The following is a 20,075-nucleotide window of genomic DNA, read 5'->3' as shown; positions in this document are numbered from 1 at the left end:
TTCCAAAAGCAAGCCTATGACTAAGATGCTGTTGCATTGAAATGCGTAAGGCGCTGAGGAATATTTGTCGGTACGATGAGGAGAGTGGAGGATGAAGCCAGATAGCAGGTGTCCCGCCGAGCGCCTTCCCAAGCTTTAGGGTGATTCGAAAACAATATATATATATATATATTACCTACTGGCGGTCGCCACTAGGCAGTTATAGTTAGGACCTTGTTTCTATTCAAAAAGCGTTTTTTGTTTTCCCAATAACTTTGGCGTTATTTGACGAATCTTCATGAAATTTTCAAAACTAGTGGGGCGCTCTGGTCAGCTCCTGTCTTGAAAGTTTCAGGGTGATTCGTCAAGTGGGGGCCGAGAAAAAAGGGGGTCCCAAAACACATTTTCCCCATGTAAAGTTTCATAGGAAACTTTAGACAAAGCTACACCCCGAACTGCTGAACGGAATTACACCAAATTTGGCAAAAAGGTATGTCTTGGTTCAGAAAGAGCCCTTTTTAGGTCTTGCCTGACCCAGCGCATGCGCAGGTCTGGCTAGACTTTTTGTGAGGGCTTAAAAAAATGCTGCCATGGCCGGCCTGGAGCTACAGTGCATGTGCGCGGGTGCGCGCGTACGAGCAGAGGCTTTCCTCCTCATGCTCATTAAGCACATCACTCGCCGCGCTTGATCGCGAATGCGATCACTTTCACTTTCCGGCCGCGCGTTTACGATCGCGCGGCCAATGCTTGTTGACATTGTGGGCTGCCTGGGAGCCCCAGGGTCCCCACAGCCCCACCAATACCCCTGCTAGCACCTACCCAGGGTGCGGCGGGAGTCTGCATTGATCTCTCCCTGTTTTACTAGTAGGGTTCTCATTTTCCTTCATGTTCTTGGACACGCTTGCTTCCTAACCAACATTACTATAACTACACTTCACTGCAGGAACCTCAACATAAAATAAAAATAGAGACTACACTCGGATAGTGCGTGTCTCGGTGCAAATGTAGCCTCAAACGACTTCTCCCAGTTATACGCCTTCCTCATCCTTTATAGGTGCCAAAAACACTACCCAGCACTTTTCAGCCATTCTCACTTTTACTGCCATTTCTTTCATTTTAGGAAAGGGTGTAAATGGTGGCATTGATAATACCTCTCTTGAATGTCACCTGCAATAGATTGTTTGGCTTAGTTTACACTTGCTCACTCTCACCCTGCTCATTCTTCTGGCCATTGTTACTTAGCTCACCTAATAGTCACCGAGCCCAACGGTAAAACCTCAGAAAGTCACTCCAAATATTGCAGCTCATCTAAAATTCTTTACCGTAAGGTTTATTAATTAAAAAAAGCATTCAACCAGCTGCCACCACTTACTATGCCATCGCATTTATTAATGTCAAGCTATCCTCTCCTGCCGTCTTCAACATTGTTCAGGGACTTATCCATCCCTCGATTAGCAGTTGTCTATTCAGCCCTATATTGCTCTCAGTCGACATTTTTTCGTTTCAAAATAGTGAACATTCCCTCATTTTCATTTCTGCACCTTAAGTCTAAAGGTATTTCTCTTTGTATTCTCGGACTGTCACTCATAAACCTCAGTTGGAATGCACTCCTCCAACTACAAACAAACAAATCCTTACTCTCTTTCTCTACAATTAAATCAATTAACATTTGGATACTTGCTCTGCGCATATTTTCACTGAAGTTTCCAATTTCAAGTTTTCAGTAACAATTCTATATTACTTTGGGCACAATTACTTCGGTATATAAGCGGGCCCTAATGATACATTCTTAAAATGTTGGCATGCGCCTCAACTCGGACTAAATTTACCCTTATTTTACTCTTGTCCATGCAATCTAAGGTCCTGGAAAGGCATTCAACATGCAACTTTCTGGTTACAGTCATTCAAATAATCTTCTTAATCAGGTCGAATCTGGTTTTGGGTATTGTTAGCAGTGTTGGTGGGCCCAATGGGATAGTAAATCAGGACGGCATAACAGCTGTGGTCCTGATAGATCTCTCTGCAGCATTAAACACTGCATAACATCCCAAAGCTTAAATCGGTTAGCTGTACTAGCCAAGCATATAACTGGTTGAAATATTTGTGGTCGCAATCAGGGAGTTCATCTTTCCAATTTTCCTGCTATTAAGTTTATCACTTCGATTTTCCCAACCCTCCACATTGAGCCAAGCTCTTTTTTAAATATTTATTTCACCCCATTTACGGATACCATGTGATCCGATGGCTTGCCCCGCATGGCTTTGGCGAATAATCAGATTGTTATCATAAAGACAATCTGGACAGGCACAAGTTCACTTCCATGCCAGTCTATCGGATCTAGCGAGCTGAAAGCAAACAAATTTGCTTAAGGTGAACTCTGCAAAATGTAGATTAAGATTACTGCAAGCTCTCCTTCCATATGGTCTTTCTTGTAGTGGCTCTCCTTTCCATCCTAACTGTGGCTACCATCTGAGGTCGGTTCTCCTCGGACTCCTTCCACTTACATCAAAAACACTGCCTTTTATTTTGACTAGAGTCTTTAACCACTAAAAAAAAGTGTCTTTCAGCTGACTTTCAGTATGCAAATGCTTTACAAAAAATAATTCCTTTGCTAACCTCTTACTGAAAAACAATAGTGCAAGCTATTGCCTTTCTCAGCCGACTGTACCACTGAATATCGACCCCCAGAATATAGTGATATACAAATATAGAGGACAGAATTTTGAGGGGTAAAATATCGAAAGGTAAGTGCATAAGAGAAGTACACATTTATTATGTATAACTCCACAGACACAAGACGAAAGATGTAACACATAGGTAAGGTATATAAGATCTAGACTTGCTTACCACCTGTCCTAATTTTTGGGGGATATTTTGTCTTTGAGATGGCTCCCAATTCCTTGTGGCGACTAATTCCAAGTTGGTATGTCGATCAAGGATTCAGAAAGCCCAGGCTGGCAGGTGCGCTTTTTTTATTTGGCTACTAAATACTGGAACCTTTTCCCTTCTTTTCATAGGTATGACGAGTTCCTAGTCCACGTGGGGTTGATGACTTTGTTTTTTGCTTATTTGCCTTAATTTCTCATGTCATTGAGCTTTGTCAATCTGAGCCCCAAGATGTCCGTTGAAACAATCAAATGTTTTATACATTCCAATCAATTATTCAAAGAGAACACCAAGAGTAAGGACCTGAACTGTGTCATGTCCTTATAATCATCACGCCTTACCACATGTTTGCCAGCTTTCGTTAGCTCAGGCATCAGGCAAAGGGATATAAATTTGAGCACGGTGAGAGTATGTAAGGGGTAGGGTAAGATGGGCTGCAACAGCAACCACACGTCTGTCATTACCAATGTGCCTAATATAGATTGACAAACTAAATAAAGTGGAAGAAATCCTTCATGTAGACTACGTTTTAGATACGTACCCCGACCCCAACTCTTTGCGATGCCCACACAATGTTGTAGACTGCTTACCTCTTCAGCAATTCAATGTTGTAAATGTTGTAGAGCAAGGAGTGCAATATGCTGTGTACATGCTAGGCTATAGTGGTACCTGTACATAGAACTACTGATAACAGGAAATATAGCTTCATAACATTAACTTTTTTGATGAAGCATTGCATTCTGGGAATTGTAGTCTTAGGCACAATCGAACCAACAAAAGTGATGATTATTAAAAGGAAAATCAGGGTGTGGTAAATGAGTGACAAGGACTCAACTGGTAATTCAGCAGTGACTCAAAACTACTAAATGTAAAGTTTGCACACTCAAGTGCTCACTTTTCTTCAAGCTATTAATAACAACGAACAAAGACCATAGCTCACATTTCTTCAAACTATTAAGCACTGCGAACCAAGACAGTCTATCTGCAGATGTATTCTAGACACGCATGCACGACACTCAAATGCTTCACCCAACCCCCACCCTACAATGCTTTCTCACCCTCCAACCTCATGTTGGTTCAAAACCTCCAAACCCCACAAGCTGTTTTCGTTTTTACGTCTCGCCTGGCGAACGCAGTGCGAAGGCGATGTCGCCAGCGAGATCTATTGTTGCTAACTTGCCTCGGAAGTGGGACAGGAGATGGTCATGTGCAGGGGATTGGAGCTTGTGTACGCACACGTTCAGTCACGCGGTGTGCACATCTCCTGTCCCGTCCTCGCAAGCCTCATACAGCGTTACTTTCACTTTCCCTTCCCCCGTCGGCTCCACTGAGACAGCTTTTCAAATTGGTCTCTGTAATATGAAGACCATAACTCAGTGCCTACAAGTCTTAAGTACTCTCAGGACATTCCCGTACCTACATGTTAAACATATACAAAGCACGCGTCAATGTCTGCTGAAAGTGTCAAACGTAACAGGGGTCAATGACTGAGGCTATGGTAGCCTCCCGTTGCCCGCCCGTCAACGCGCACCGAAGTGAGTGCTCCTCTCCGGCAATTACAGCACACCTTGGCATCATTCGCAAGTACCCACAACACCCCTGATCAGCAGCAGCACCTCTGGGGTTCTTACCTCCGAATCCTCTGTAAACCGCGGCAGGGGTGGAAACTCAAGCTTCATATTCTCCATGTCCCCGAGTCTAGCTGGTGCGCAGGGTGGAAGAAAGGCATCTGGGTTCTGCAGAGCAGTTATGACGGTAATACAGGTGACGGCTCCCCATGATCCAGCGCAAGAGCAGCTAGCAATTCCAACTCAGCTGTCATGTGTCCCCGCCTTGGGCGCCCTCGCGGCCCCCTCCCTGGGCCGCACGAGCTGTGCAGCACCCATTCCAGTACGGCGAAGTCTGCAGGCGCCGCCACTGGCCACGAGCCGCAGGCCACGCCGATGTGCAAGCTCACAGCGTGCCTACAACGCGGGCATGGCGCTCCCCCACTTTCCCTTGTTAATTTACTTTTACTGTTTTCCGCAGTGGCACTGTTGCCCCATCCTCTGTTCCACTCAATGTTGCTACCCCCCAATCCGGTCCCTGTCCCCCACACAACACAAAGCGCTTAATGCTATGATTTCTATTTTTCTGCCCCCCGTCGTCTCTCCACTGCTCACGTTGTGACAGATACATTTCTAAATTTATTTTACTGTTTTCCGGTGTGGTACTTTTGGCTCATCCCCACTCCGTGTTGCTCCCTCCCTCCCCAATCCACTCTCTGCCCCCCAAACAACATAAAGCACTTTTGTGGTATTATTCCTATTTTGTTTACATATACCTATCCATCTCAAATCGATACACATAAATAGTAATTTCAAAAGGTGTGTGCGTGCGCATTGCGCACAGCTGCAAAATGATGGGGCTCGGCGGGCGTGTCACAATTAAAAAAAATTATTTATAAAAATATGCAGAACATTGTTGCCAACCGATACTGCACAGCATTAGCAAACAAGCATTTGCAATGCAATAGGTCTCGCCTTTGCGAGACTTTGAGCTACTGGCATTGTAAATCACAAACCTTTTATGTATGTGTTGGTTTTGAAAACATAAATAAAAGGCATTGTCATTGACAATGCCAATAGCTTAAAATTTTGCAAATGCTAGACCTATTGCATTGCAAATGCTTGTTGTTAAATGGTTTAAATCCGTTCAGTAGTTCTTGAGATATTAGCAAAAAGAAAAATATCGATATCTGAGCACCGAGGAGGGTTTGCGCACCCTCCCGGGCACGAGCTTCACTCTGATTGACTGCCAACACTCCAAACCAGGAAGTGTTGACAGCCATCTTGTGACCGAGCCACAAGAAAACAGTGAAAAAGAGGTTTAAAAAAGAAGAAAAGGGGGCAGGGTAGAAACACCCTGTCCCCCTAGGCCTGCTCAGGGGGTCCCAAAAGGACCCCCAGGGCAAAAAAAAAGCAGAATTCATGTTGGGGTCGCGAATCCTGGCGAAAATGAAAAAAAAACTGAAGCGCGGTCTCCCGCGCTTTATTTTAATGAGGCCCCTGGGTGGGCCAGGTCCAGAGGGCAATGTCAAAATGAAAAAGTGGGGGCCCGCGGGTGCCCCCGCAGCCCCGGGGACTGCCACCTCCCCGGGCTATGCTAATTATGTGTGGGGGGGCATGTGGCCCCCGAAGACCCGGGGCATCCACCTCCCCAGGGCTTCTTTCTAAATGACTGTGTGTGGGGTCCCAACCCCCCTACGCTGCCCCGGAGACCGCCACCTCCCTGAGGCTTTTTTAATTAGATACGGGGGCACGTGGTCCCCCTGCAGCCCCAGAGACCGCCACCTCCCCGGGGCTCTATTTTAAATTTTTTTTAAAGATGTGTGGGGGGCAAGAGCCACCCCCATGCCCCGGGGACCACCACCTTCCCGGGGCACATACTCTTAGAAATACGGGAGTCCGTAGCGGGGCCCCAGGGACCCCCACCTCCCCGCGGCTATGTAAATTAAGGGAGGGGGGTTGCGCGGCCCCCCTCCAGGAGCCCTTGATGGCCTGCAATGTTCTGGGGTGCCCCCCCGGGACATTGCTGTTTGCTATGGCAGGGTGGGAGCACGGCTCTCGCGCTGCCATAGCAAACACTGCTTTGGTTTATTGAAGTGAGTGCAGGAAAACCTGCTCTCGCTTCAATGAAGCAAAGCAGGATTGCTTTTGAGCAAGGGGATCTGCATGTCAGCAGCTCCCTTGCTCAAAAGCAATGCCAGCTCTCGCAGGAGGCGGGGAGCCGGCAGGACCGTAGGGGCATTGGGGCTCCCCCCACGGTCCCCAACGGACAGGCCAGGCCCCAGGGGATTGGGGCCCCGGGGCCAGAAGTGGCCTAAGGAGGGTGGCCAAGCGGCTCCTCTCCTCAAAAACACAGGCTGGCCAGGCCCCGGGGGATGGGGTCCCTGGGGCCAGAAGCGGCCAAGGGAAGGGGGGCCACGTGGCCCCCCTCCTGTAACAATTTTATTTAAAAATAATGAGCCAATGCCCGGGGATGGGGTCCCCGGGGCCATTATAGGTTTCAGGGGGCCATGTGGCCTCCCTCCAAAAATTCTTTATAAAAAAATGCTAGCCAGGCCCCGGGGATGGGGTCCCCAGGGCCAATAGCGCCCAGGGAAGGGAGGTCATGTGGCCCCCTTCCTGTATTCTGCAAAAGCGCCTCTTGGCGCACTGGTGGTGGGGCGAGGAGGTCCTGTTGTGTCCTGAGGACTCAAGTGGACTTCATCCCCCAAGCAGCAGTGTCCCAAGAGGCGTGTTTGCACAGTGGTGTAAAGAGGGGGCGTGACCTCGTACCACCTCTCACAATCCAGCTCTGTGGCACAAACTGGAGGTACCTGGTGGGCTAGTTGGCCCCCAGGGACCCTCAGTATTCAAGGGGATTTAATCCCCCAACTTAGAACACACCAGGGGGCACGTTTGCAGAGTTGTGGAGAAAGAGGGCATGGCCTGTGTCCACCTCTCTGCAATCGAGCTCTGTGGTGCTTACTGGAGGTACCTGGTGGACAAGTTGACCTCAGAATTCAAGGGGAATAAATCCCCCAACCTAGAACGCATCAGGGGGCGCGTTTGCAGAGTGGTGGAGAAAGGGGGCGTGGCCTGTGTCCACCTCTCTGCAACGCAGCTCTTTGGCGCATACTGGAGGTACCTGGCGGGCAAGTTGGCCCCCGGGGAGCCTCAGTATTCAAGGGGAATTAATCCCCCAACTTACAACGCGCCAGGGGGCGCGTTTGCAGAGTGGTGGAGAAAGGAGGCGTGGCCTAGTATGAGAAATTAGCAATTCTGCTGTGTGGGACTTACTGGATGTAATAGGAGGGGCAGTTGGCCTCCAAGGTTGACGTTGGGGTCTAACTACCCCCTGTTACTTCCAGTAAATCTCCCCAAGTGGGATTGCAAAGAGGTGTTCGGAGGCCACGCTCACCTTTCTCCACCACTTTGCAAACACGACTGCTATGTTATAGTTAGAAATTAGCATTTAAAAAACCTTTGAAATTCACTGAAAAAAAACATTGGTTTCAGGCATGTTATAGTTAGAAATTAGAATTTAAAAAACCTTAGAAATTCACAGAAAAAAACATAGGACGTTATAGTTAGTTGGACATTTCACTCGTACAAAACCAGAGAAATTCGGCCCTTATAGTTAGTAGAGCTAACTATAACTCGCGCCCTCGCAATGCACTGCTGATGACGTCACATATTACATCACCCATGACATGGTCAGTGACATCACTGATGACATCTCAAATGTGGTGGTGGAATAAACCTGGTTGCAAATTACCTTGGATTGTGGATGCTTTTTTTAATATAAATCTTTTTTTTATTAAACAGTCTCGACATAAAGGTACAAATTCACAGAATCAATTGAGGGTTACAGTGAAATCAGATTACATAAATTACAACAATTCAATTATACTGGAAGTCACGGGGATGGGGGATCATCCTCATCAGCCACACAGGGAGGGGTACATATCTCGCCCCGTTATTTATTCCAGGGGGACCAAATCTTGGCCCATTTGCGGGGGCAACCCCGGGCTACGTATACTGTTTTCTCTCTTAGCATGCACCAGTCTAAATCTCTCTACCAAGCTTTAACCGTGGGCGGATGCAGGGCACCCCAGAGCTGGGCTATATTTCTCTTGGCGATCATGCATCCAAGCGTGACCCAGTTCATAGTATAGGTGGTGAGGTCAGTGGGTTCCCAGATGTTAAGGAGGCATCTGGGCACTTCCGGCCTGACTTCTGCCTCCAGCACCTCACTCATGACCTTATGGATGTTACGCCAGTATTCCTGGATTTGCTCACAATGCCACAATATATGTATGAATGTGCCCATTTGTGTGCATCCCCTCCTACAAGAGCCATGCATTAGTCCACCCATCTGAACCAGTTGGGGACCCGTTACATAAATTCTATGGAGGATCTTCAGCTGCACCAATCTGAGTCTCGCTGAGATAGCGACCGTTTTAGGAGAGGAGACCGCTTCCTGCCAGGTTTCATCATCTAATTCTATCCCATCCTCAGTCCATTTGTCTCGCAGTTTCAATAGGGGGTTGTCGATATTATTGATAAGTTTACAATATGTTAGGGAAACGGCTCTGTCAGGCAGATGGCCATCTAGCAATCTTCTAGTGGGGAGGTGTCTGGTGGGGTCGAATCGTCCAGAATTGATGCAAGCAGCGAGTGCCTGATTTGAAGGTATCGATAATATTCTGAGTCTGCCAGGGCATATTGCGTTCGTAGAGCGTCAAAGGATTTCACACCCCCAGTGCACCAAAGGTCTCTGACATGAGAAATGCCTATTAAGTCCCATTTGTCAAAGCCCTTTGAGTTTCCCATATAGCCAAGTTTTTGCGAATCCCACAGAGGTGTGGCAAGGGTCAGCCTGTTTTGCCAGCCTAGTGATTTACTAGCAGAGTGCCATATTTTGACTGTATGGCCAGTGGGGCCGGTAAGTGGGTATTTGGTTGGCGTTGAGTATAGTGCCCTCAAAAAGGTCCCGGTGGGTAAAAGCCAGCGATCCATTAGGAACCCCGGGTTATCAAGGCGACAATATGTGCAATGATTAATAGCTGTGAGGTGCGCAGCCCAATAGTATTTTTTAATATCAGGCAAGCCGATTCCCCTATCATACCAGCTAAGTGTCAGTTTTTTTATAGCGATACACGGTCTCCCTCCCCATAAGAGATCTCTAAGGAGCCCTTCGACATCCTTAAAATAGGAGTTCGGGACAAGGTCAGCCGAGTTCTTCAACACGTATAAAAACCGGGGCAATGACATCATTTTAAATAATGCCGCTTTGCCCAAGAGTGAGAGCGGGAGTGACTTCCAGTGTATTATGTCGCTTTTGAGCTGCTGCAGTGGGGGGAGCAGATTGCGGGAATATTGGACTGAGGGGTCGAGAGAAATAAATATGCCTAAGTATTTGAAGCCTTCTGAGACTACGGGAATCGGGCAATTACTGGGCAGAGGGGGAGAAGTCACCCATAGGACATACAAAAGTAATTTTTGCCAATTGATGCGAAACCCAGAATACCTGCCAAATATATCTAATATGTCAAAAGCTGCTATTAAGGATCTTTTCGGGGACGTAAGATAGAGGAGAATATCATCCGCATATATGGATATTCGATCTTCCCATTCTGCCGACCAACGCATGTCGCCAATCATTGCATCATTGCGGATCCACGCCGCAAGTGGTTCAAGGGTCAAAGCGAACAGTAAGGGAGAAAGGGGGCACCCCTGACGGGTCCCTCGGCTGATTATAAAAGGCTCTGACTTCCTGTTGTTTACAACTATCTGAGCCATCGGCGCGATGTATAACAGTCGCACCCAGCGGCAAAAATTCAGCCCAAACCCTAGTTTGACAAGCACCGCAAAGAGATAAGGCCACTCCAGTGTATCAAAAGCCATAGTGGCATCCAGGGAAACTATAATGGCGTCCTCACGAATCGTTGGTACTCTGCCCAAGACTCCATGTAGTCTTCGCAGGTTGAGGGCAGTATTTCTTTTGGGCATGAACCCCGACTGATCTGGATGTCCGAGATCACTTATTACCTTGATCAGCCTAGTGGCTACTACTTTGGCTAGAATCTTTGGTTCCGCATTCAGTAGCGAAATAGGTCGATAGGAGGTGCACTCCATTTTGGGGTTTTCTGCCTTGTGGATTGTGACTATAGTGACTATCCTTTGGTCACTTGGCAATGCGCCCTGCTCGAGGCTGTCCTCAAACATAGATTTGAGAAAAGGGGCCAATTTATCTGGTCGAAGTTTGTAAAGCTCGATTGGAATGCCGTTAGGGCCCAGGGCTTTCCCTGAGCGTAGAGCCCTTATAGCTGTAGCTATTTCATCAGCAGTGAGTGCACTGTCCAGGGATGTATGATCTGAGTCTGATAGTTTCGGGAGAGAGATGTCTTTTATAAGGTCAGTAAATTCTGCTTCAGGATATGGTGCCACTGAGCTGTATACAAGTTGGAAGTGTGCTGCAAAGTGGTTAGCTATCTCTTGTGGGTCTGTCACTGGGGATCCATCTGGTCCCTTAAGTTCTGGTACAAGCCTGCTGGCTTGTTTCCTTTTGTCTAACCAGGCAAGCAATTTGCCAGCCTTATCACCCCAGTCATATATCCGTCCCAGCTTATCCTGTCCCAATAACTTGGCCCGGTCGGTGACCAAAGCTAGGTATTCATCCTGGCGCAGTCGGAGGGAGTGAAGGGCTTCAGGTGTGGCGTCTGAGGTAGCTTCTTGTTCTAGTCGATAAAGCTCCTGTTCTATGTCGGAGGTCTCGGCTAGCGAAGGCTGCGCTTGCGCAGTCTCGCTCGCGAGATTTAATGACTTGGAGAAGAGGGGCTTGAACCCGCCCCTCTTCTCTCCTCTTCTCCATTGGCTGGCCTCTTAAATGCTGGCCAGCCATTGGAGAAGAGGTTCGTCTCGCAAAACAGGCCCCGTCCTTTTCGGATTCGGGGGCGTTTTTTTGCGATACTTTTCGCTGGGCGTGTTTTTCTCTCCTCCAGCCAATGGCAAGAGGAGAGAAAAAGAAAAGCACGCCCCCAAATCCGAAACCGCCGCTGCGTTTCTCCGAGGCATTTCTGCTTCACCTCGGAGAAAGGCAGTGGTGTGCTTGTTTCTCTTTGAACTATGGGTGCTGGAGTCTTTGTCCCACTGTACCCTTTTGTCAAATTTTGCAATGTTGACATGCCTGCTAAGGTATAAAAGCAGAGAAAGGAGTGCATAACTTTGCCTCGTATCCACAGTAGAACTGAAGATTTTTCTTCACAAAGTATTCGAGTCTCATGTAAACATGGTCGTTACACGAACAAAACCAACTGCAGCCATTATTTTTTTCATTTCATTGTTGTTATAAACACTTTCCAAGATAGGCGTTAATGTCTCAACCTAGTATCCTAGGGCGGGCCATAAGCCTGTGATAAGGACACTTACGCATACCCACCAAATTCCCTTCTTGAGACGAGTCAGTGGGACAATCTTCAAACGCTAAATTCAAGATGGCATCCATTGTGACACCCCAGGCGTGGGCAAGAGCCACATACACCTTTCAAGATGTCCGCCAAAGTGACACAAAAGGAGCGACGTTTTGACTGAAGTCAAGCCACCGCTGCTTCTGATGATAGTCTCTTTATAGTCTCTTTTCTACTTCTACGGAGCGAAGCAGGCGCTGGGACTCCTGTGGGTACCGGTGGGCGGCGGTGCTGCAGAGGCTCTTGTAGCGGCACTGGTGGCCGCTCCTTGTGTACGGTGTGTGAAGCGACAGCCATGCCAAGCAAGAAGAAGAAGTACAATGCGTGCTTCCCACTGGTGAGCTCCCATGCTTTATTCTCTGCCTCCCCCCCCCCAAAAAAAATTGTCTTAACCCAGTGTAACCCACTCACCTCAAACCAGGTACTGCAAAATCAAGAGCTTCTCTCCCACAAACCCGTCTTCTATACAAAATCCTCCCCATTTTAATGAATCTCCCATTCCATCCCTCAAATTGTTAGCTCAGCGATAGCGTGACGTGCCCGGAAATTGGCCTAATATACTGAGTTCAGTCTGCCGCCTTTGTTGTGAGTAGAAATAACTTGGTGCCTTGAGAACAGTTACCGATCTCTGCATAGTCTCCACCTATGACGAGGGTTCTTCCTGGTCCCCTCCTGCGGCTGTCTTCAGCACCCAGTCTCCTTGTGAGCTTATCCCCTCTAAGAGTCGAATCTTGTTTTCTAAGCATCCGACACTCTCTAGGTAGCCTTCTTTTGAGACCGCCGCTACCACTTTTACCTTTAAAACCTTTCGACCACACCACATCATTTCCTCATCTGAGACGGTATATTTGAGACTGGAGCCCACTACAACGCACCCACTTTGTTGATCACCTCGAGCCCTGTCCCATTTTAGGACACCAATTGTCAGTTTTAATGTGCTGATTACTATACAGAGCACTCTCACTGATACCCCTGTACTCAGTGGATTACCCATGGACATCTGAAACTGGACATATGACCTGTCCATCCAACTTGATTTATACATGTGAGTTCAGAGGACGTTAAGGGTTCAGGATATGCTTCCTCGTTTTTTTTCCCTTTAGGCAAGAACATTGAAACCTAAATGGAGTTTGCACTGGAGTATATATTATGATGTAGTAGGAGGGTCAGTTGTAATCATATATCTGATGTATTTATCACGTCCCTTTGTAATGAAATAGTGATGAGAGACAGGTAAGAGGTGCATAAGAAAGATTGTCTGTAAAGAGAAAGAAGCAAAAAAAGGTAAACTTTATAGAATGGTATACTAGTACGTTAAGCAGGCCCCAGTAAGATAATTACAAAGTGCCTCCATTGTATTGTGTACAGTACGGAACCGAAGTAGTCTGAGAATCGAGTCAAGGTGGGAATGGAATGTGATTGAATCAAACCAAAGTGGATGAAGGAATTACCTTGACAGGGAAAGTCAGTTAGCGTGTGATTGGTTGAAAAAAAATTGTATTTATGAGGAAAAAACAATTTGTGACGTGTGAAGGTAAAAGATGTTTGATACAAGTTATCTTCAGTAAGTAAACTTTAGTTGCTTCAGTTATTAAAACCCTTGCAACAATATACAAAACATTAGAGTTTAAAAGAATCTATTTAAAATAGCAGATTAAGATAGTCAAAAGTTGGCGCCCCAGATGGTACAAAAGACTTCTTTTAAAGTGCGGTGGTGCAAGTTGCTTTTTGGCATAGGCAAAAGTACACAGGTTTTGTGGAGCTTGCTTATGAGTTCTGCATAGGAGCCAAGATAGCAGAGGCAAGATGAAGTCAGCGTGAGTGCTCGCGCTGCTCGGCTGCTCACGCTGGACGCGTAGATGATCGGCTAGCCGCCCTGCGTCCCCGCGATGCGATGCCAGTTCGCAGAACACAGAGAACGCTGAGAACGCTGAGGCTGTCATCAAGAAGCTACGAATCTCCGCAGCAATTATATGGACGCGGTATTTCTAAGGAAGGAAGAATTAAGGCCACCTTTCGTTTATTTATTTGTACATCGGATTTCCTGCCTCCGGCCCTGCCTCTGCTTGAGCGGTGCTTTAGCGCGGCCTTGACCTGGACCTCATTACTTACTGCACCTTTGGCTCCTGCTTTCAGCAAGTCTCATAATTTCAACATGAGCGCCCGGGGAGCCAAGAAGGGTGGTAAAACGAAGACAGCTTCCACTCTCGAGGCCAGAGATCGCAGGAATACAGCATCTGCAGAAGCAACTTTTAAACCCAAGCAAGAGGTTAGTGGCAGCAAAATACTGCTGGGCAGAGCTGGGGGGGGGGCGGGCTGCCTAAAGACGTTAAAAACTCCCAAGTTGCAAAAGATTTAACCCCTATGCAGCCCCCATTTGCAAAATTGTTTTTGGGAGCCAGAGCCCAGTCCTCAGGCGGTACTTCCAAGTCTCTTGTAAGCCCCACCGAGAGTGTCACTGAGAGCATCACAACGGTCTCACTAACTATGCTGACTACACCAGCATCTGCATCTAGCTCACAGCAAGAGGCCTGCTTAGCGGCTAACCAAGAGACTGCCTTGGCAGAAAACGGACCTAAGGAAATTCTAAGCACTGACGGCGACATTAGCACCAATGGTACCAATGGTACCTCTGTGGCACTACCAGACCAGGCTGCAAACTTGGGCATCTCTCTCTGTGTACCCTCTATTAACCCCCTAAAAGGGGCGTCCATGCAACAAGCTCTACCAACTCTGCCTCTTCTTGCGCAGGAACCTGGCAGCGACTCAAAGATCGATACCCTTCTCAAAGCGCCTGAAACACAGATGTCGGGTATAGCCAACTTTATTCAGCACTTAGAGGCTCCTCTCGGCGCACAAGCTCCCTGGACCCCAGAAGTAGGACCTGAGCATTTCTATTCTGTCTCCGATAGCACACCCACCTCCTCAGGCGAGGATGGGTCCAACACAAGTGAAGGGGACAGCGAAGCCTCAATCCAGGACACTGGCACGGTTCAGCGACCAAAGAAACCTAGAAGTAAGAACAAGCGGCGTAGCCAGCTGAAATGGGACTACTCAGACTCCCAAATGTCTTACCCTCTGGACGATGATGACCCCAATACTACACAGTGGGGATCTACCAAAAACCTGCCGGCAGACCCAGCTGAGCCATCCCTCGCCTCTATCCTAGCTTCCATCAAAGAGTTTCAGGAGGAGGTCCGGGCCGATAACCGCGCGGCCAAAAGTGCTTCTAAGAAACTTTAGGGAGGAATAAGAAGGCTGAATAAAACCTGCACTGACATCAGTGACCGCGTCTCCATGGTGGAGGCACGTACCGAGCACTTGGAAACCGAAGCCGTGGCAATTAAACAACAGAGCGAATCCAACAGTGCCTGCCTGGTAGACCTAATGGCTAAGATGGAGGACCAGGAAAATCGCCAGCGCAGGAATAACCTTCGTCTGCTTGGCATTCCGGAAGGGAAGGAAGGGGACGACCCGAGACGCTTCATTGTGAAACTTTTGCAGGACTCTTTCCCTGACCAACAGGGCTGGGATTGGGATCGCGAGGTCCAGAGGGCGCACCGCTTTCCCTTCAATCAGAGACAGCAACACGGCCGCGGCAACACCACTGGAGGACAGCCAAGGGTATTCCTGGTTTACTTTGGCAATTTTCTTCTTAGACAGTTAATATACGACCAGGCTCGCCCCAACTCCAAGAAAGGGGCCAATGGTATAACATTCTTCGCTAAACCTGACTTCTGCCATCAGACAGTAGAGCGAAGATGGCGTCTGAGACAACTGATCTCTCCGTTTCAGCAGCTAGGGGCCGAAGTATATTTAATGAACCCTGCTAGACTTAAAGTAATTGTTAATGGGGGGACCAAAGTTTTCCTTTCTGAAGTTAAAGCTGGAGAATACCTGAACGAGCTAAAATCTAGGAAGAATCTTAGATGAAAAGTTAATTTTCTTCTGCCCCTGTTATTCTCTCTCTACTCTTATTCTTACTCTCTATAAATATGCAAACCTGGTTTATGGTCATATCACGGCAGCATTATGTGAATCTTCAAACCTGACATAATGGGCAACCCTCCTGGGTTTCTTTTTTCTTTTTCTTTCTGATTATTTGCATCGCTGTTTGCTTCATTTTCTCAAAGGAGAGCAAGGGGGCTACTAGCCGATTGAAAAAGCTTAATTTGGTTTTTCTTATGGCGTGGCTGACAGCCGGGCCTCATGACTGACTATCATCATTCAGGTTATTCCTGATTGCTCAGATGAAGGGGGGGGTGGGCAGGGTGGGGGGGGGAGGGGCACTAGAAAAGGCACAGAAGAATCAAGGGCACTTTTTGGCACATACATATTTTTGTACTCACTTGGTAAGATATTGGGCAAGGAGAATGTTTTATTCTTAACATTTAGATGGCTAGGATAGATTCACTCAGGCTTGTCTCTGCTAACATTTGCGGTTTGAATGATACTTTTAAAAGGCAAAATGTTGCTCAAGGCTTACGTTCATTAGGGGGCAACTTAATCTGCCTTCAAGAGACCCACATAGAGTGTTCACAGAAGCACTTGTTAGATACATTAGGGTTTAAAGTTATTGGGGCTACTACACAGGGTGTCAAGACAAAAGGGGTAGGCATTTTGGCGGATAGAAGACTTTCTCTTAGCAATCCCCGGGTTAAATCAGATCCGCTGGGCCGATGGGTGATAGCTGAATGCCACCTTACCTTTAACCTTCCTTTTACCCTCTGCTCACTGTATGGCAGCAATGTAGATGACCCAGGGATTATTAACATGGTCTCAGGGGAGCTGGCCCACTGGCCTACTCCTGTCATCCTATGTGGTGACCTCAACATACATCTGCCCTCTGACTGGAAATTTGATAATAAATGGAGATATAAAGGCAGAAAACCCCGAGTATATCAAGCACTAATGAACCTTGCTCAGACCCACGGATTGAGTGATGTCTGGGCCAGTTTAAATCCCACACAACCTGGCTATACCTTCTTTTCGGCCCCACATAGCACCTTTGTTAGATTAGACTACTTCTTTGTTTCATCTTCACTCCTTAGCAACTGTACCATAGACATTGCACCTCGATTTATGTCAGATCACAACCCCCTTATAGTAAATATTAAGGGATTAGGGAAGTGGAAGGAGGCACCTAGATGGAGCTTCGAGAAAGCCCTGCTACAAAATCTTGACTATAGGGCTCATATGCAAGGTTGGATCCAAGAATTTCTGGAAATAAACGTCGGAACCGCTTCCATAATGACTGTCTGGGACACACTAAAGGCGGGGGTCCGGGGCGAAACTTTGAGTTTCTCAGCAAGGAGAAATAGGAAGGAGAAGCTGGTAATTAATGATTTACAGGAGAAATTAAGAAGAGCAGAAACAAACTTGGTCCTATTGGTTAAGTCAGGACAAGATACCGAAAATGCCCAAAAAGAAGTAGTCCTCGCTAAAGCAGATATAGGGGCAGTATTTGGGGAAAAAACTGCAGCTAAGTGGGCAGCACAGCGGGAAAAAAATTACGAGTGCAGTGATCGCATCGGGCATCATCTAGCCGTCCAATCCAGGCAACAATCTACAAGCATTGAGATACACACAATTAAACTAACCACAGGGAACGAGACCAATGATCCTAACGAAATACTGAAGGGATTTCAGGAATTCTACTCCGACTTATACACTGAGGAGAACTGTAGTGCGGCTGGCCCACTCGAAAGCGAGATAGCCAGCTACCTAAGCGAGATAGATCTTAGACAGCTCACCCCTGATAACACTGAACTACTAGAACTTACTCCAACCTGGAACGAAATCTTGGAAGCTTTATCTAGTTTACCAGATGGGAAAGCTGCAGGAATGGATGGTATTCCTGTAGAGTTCTACAAGATCTTCGCCCCTCAAATCAAAACTATATTCACCGATGTAGTTAGGTCTATCTTTAATGGGGCTTCTCCTCCTGCTTCTTGGTCCAATGCTAGAATCTCTATATTCCTCAAAAAGGATAAGCCCCCACTGGAGATGAGTTCTTACAGACCCATCACCCTTATTAATTGTGACTCTAAAGCCTTCTCTAAAATATTGGCATCCAGAATCTCGTCTGTGATCGAGTCCTTAGTTTCTGAGCGGCAACATGGTTTTATTCCTAAAAAAGGCACCACAGAACATGTCAGGAGAGCCATTACCCTGTTTGACGCAGCGCAGGCAGCAGGAGACCCGATGTCTTTAACACTACTAGACGCGGAAAAAGCATTTGATCGGGTCTCCTGGCGGTTTCTGTGGGCTGTCATGGGCAGGATGGGTTTTGGGACGAGACTCACTCAGGCGGTACAGGCATTATATCTACAACCAAAGGCATGTGTCTCCATTAATGGGCGACTCACTGATCAATTTAACATCTCCCGGGGAACAAGACAGGGCTGTCCCTGTTCCCCGCTGTTATTTGCCTTATACCTAGACCCATTCATTAAACAAATTGAAAGGAATCCCGCCATCTTAGCAATCAGCACCCAGGGCATTAACACCAAAATTTTGGCTTACGCAGATGACCTGGCCATAACATCCCCTGATCCTGAAAACACCATAATTGCATTAGAGCTAGAGGCACAACAATTTGGGAAAATCTCGGGCTATGCCTTGAACAAAAATAAAACCCAAATAATTATAAATAAAGAAATTACCTGGACTGATGCAAGGGTGGTGCCAAAAGCTAAATACTTGGGGGTTTCTATATCTGCTAGTATTGATGAAATCGTAGCAGATAACTTAACTACTCTCGCTGTAGAAACCAAGAAGGCCCTTAAAAAGATTGATAACCTCCATTTGACCCTCGTTGGAAGATGCAACACATTAAGATGACATACTTCCCTAAACTTCTTTACTTTTTCCGTACCGTACCTCTGGAATTTAGCAAAGCTAATCTACAGAAATTTCAGCAAATCTATACGCAATTTATTTGGGCCTATTCACAACCAAGGAGGGCTCTAAAGCAGCTATCTCTTCCTAGAGAGCGGGGTGGGTGGGCCTTCCCTAACATTATGCTCTACTACTGGGCCGCAGTGATGCAATATAGTTCTGAGCTGGTGAGAGAACCCCCCCCAGAAGCCACATTTGGTCTCTCTTCACCATTTAAACTTTTACTCGGTGAAGACCACTGGGGCTGCCTCCTCCGAGAGACCTCTTTCGGATATTACAAACGTGTGAGATTCAAGACCCTCATGAACTCATACAAGGTTTTTCGTAATATCCGCAGAATATTTGGGCTGGGAAGATTTAACTATTACTCTCCCATTATGACAAATTGTAATCTTCCCGCCATTTTTGGCAGGTCCTACTTCTTAGACTGGCACAGGGCAAGTATCACGAAACTGGGGGATCTCATTTCCAGCGAGGGAGTCAAATCATTCGCAAACCTGCAACTTAAATACAGTCTGAAAAATCAAGATGTTTTCAAATATTTTTCCATCTCTAACTTCCTCTGCAGAAAGGTTGGGGGTAAGGCAGGATTCACGGAAGTAGATCTTCTCAACAAATTACGCGACGCCACGGCCCCTCGGATAGGTCTTTTGTACAATATACTAAATAGACAAACCCCAGACGACCTACAAAAGATAGCAGACAAATGGCACACCAAACTCGATTCTTCATCTAGTATATTTTTTAACTCATTAGTATTATCCCAAAATATTTTGCTTTCAGCCAAACTACAGGCACAACACTTTAAAACTATTTTTTTTCTGTACATTACCCCCAACAAGATTGCTAAGTGGGGAGCTGGCAAAGGGACTTTATGCCCCCGGTGTTCTGAGTTTGGTGTCGACTCAATCCACATTTTTGCAACCTGTCCTAAACTTGTCTCAACCCTTCGTAAAATACAGGAATTTCTAGGGGAAGTCACCTCCCAGACTACTGTACTAACCCCAACAGTCATCCTGCTGGGGACTCAATCTGAAAACATCAGGATCAAAAGCGTGGGCCTAACCTTCATTGCAATGGCAGTCTGGAGGATCTGTGTTGCTTCCGCATGGTTAGATACTGATCCTCCACCATTTTCTCAGTGGCTGGCCAGACTAGTCGCTACATACCACCTAGAAAAAGCAGTTTACGCTAGGAAAGGGCGCAAAAGCCGGAAGAAGGGCCTGGATGTGTGGGGAAAACTGACTTCGTGGTTAGAACAGCCGGGCTGACCCGGCCTGTTTTTTTTTTTCCTTTTCTTTCCATGCTTGTTTCT

The sequence above is a fragment of the Triturus cristatus genome, chromosome 8 (genome assembly GCF_964204655.1).
Source record: "Triturus cristatus chromosome 8, aTriCri1.1, whole genome shotgun sequence".
Classification (NCBI taxonomy): domain Eukaryota; kingdom Metazoa; phylum Chordata; class Amphibia; order Caudata; family Salamandridae; genus Triturus; species Triturus cristatus.
Note: the sequence above shows the minus strand (reverse complement) of the source record.